Source organism: Hoplias malabaricus, chromosome 7 (genome assembly GCF_029633855.1).
Source record: "Hoplias malabaricus isolate fHopMal1 chromosome 7, fHopMal1.hap1, whole genome shotgun sequence".
Classification (NCBI taxonomy): domain Eukaryota; kingdom Metazoa; phylum Chordata; class Actinopteri; order Characiformes; family Erythrinidae; genus Hoplias; species Hoplias malabaricus.
In genome coordinates this window covers 47085453-47086919 of record NC_089806.1, presented here as the reverse complement: position 1 = coordinate 47086919, position 1467 = coordinate 47085453, and the positions used below count along the sequence as shown (strand labels likewise).

The 1467-nt window shown below is 47.6% G+C and overlaps 1 protein-coding gene across 1 annotated transcript in view; it reads left to right on the top strand.

The window, feature by feature from the left end:
• lama2 (laminin, alpha 2) overlaps positions 1-1467 on the top strand; it is a 95145-nt gene that overhangs the window by 17169 nt on the left and 76509 nt on the right.

The following is a 1467-nucleotide window of genomic DNA, read 5'->3' as shown; positions in this document are numbered from 1 at the left end:
ACACACTCTATCAGATTGGCCGTGCTCCTGTTATCCACAAGGCTCTCTCTCAACTGTGTGCATCCCCTTGACGAAACTCAGGCCACGGCAGGTAACAGCACCAAAAACAAGCCCCACCCACTTCAGCCTTCACCTGGATATTATGTACATACAGTCACCTGAGCTTTGTTCCGCCCACGCACAAATTTACCTGGGCAGTGCTCCCACCCACATAGATTTAACTGAGCTTTGCTCCGCCCACACATATTTTACCTGAGCTTTGCTCCACCCACACACATTTTACCTAAGTTTGGCTCCACCCACACACATTTTACCTGAGCTTTGCTCCACCCACACACATTTCTACCTGAGCTTTGCTCCACCCACACACATTTTACCTAAGTTTGGCTCCACCCACACACATTTTACCTGAGCTTTGCTCTGCCCACACACATTTTACCTAAGTTTGGTTCCACCCACACACATTTTACCTGAGCTTTGCTCCACCCACACACATTTACTGAGCTTTGCTTCGCCCGCACACATTTTACCTGAGCTTTTGCTCCGCCCGCACACATTTTACCTGAGCTTTGCTCCGCCCACACACATTTTACCTAAGCTTTGCTCTGCCCACACACATTTTACCTGAGCTTTGCTCTAGCCCCACACATATTTTACCTGAGCTTTGCTCCGCCCACACACATTTTACCTGAGCTTTGCTCCGCCCACACACATTTTACCTAAGCTTTGCTCTGCCACACACATTTTACCTGAGCTTTGCTCTGCCCACACACATTTTACCTGAGCTTTGCTCCACCCACACACATTTTTACATGAGCTTTGCTCCACCCACACACATTTTACCTAAGTTTGGCTCCACCCACACACATTTTACCTAAGTTTGGGCTCCACCCACACACATTTTACCTAAGTTTGGCTCCACACACACACATTTTACCTTAGCTTTGCTCCACCCACACACATTTTACCTGAGCTTTGCTCCGCCCACACACATTTTACCTGAGCCTTGCTCCACCCCACACACATTTTACCTGAGCTTTGCTCTTCCCACACACATTTTACCTGAGCTTTGTTCCACCCACACACATTGTACCTGAGCTTTGCTTCACCCACACACATTTTACTTGAGATTTGCTCCGCCCACACACATTTTACCTGAGCCTTGCTCCACCCACACACATTTTACCTGAGCTTTGCTCCTCCCACACACCTTTTAACCTGAGCTTTGTTCCACCACACTACACATTTTACCTGAGCTTTGCTCTGCCCACTACACATTTTTACCTGAGCTTTGCTCTGCCCACAACACATTTTACCTGAGCTTTGCTCCGCCCACAAATATTTACCTGAGCTTTGCTCTGCCACACACATTTTACCTGAGCTTTCCTCTGCCCACACACATATTTTGTGCTGAATTCTCTGTGTTTGTGAGTGAGTAATTGTGTGTGTAAAGGTGTGTGTTACAGC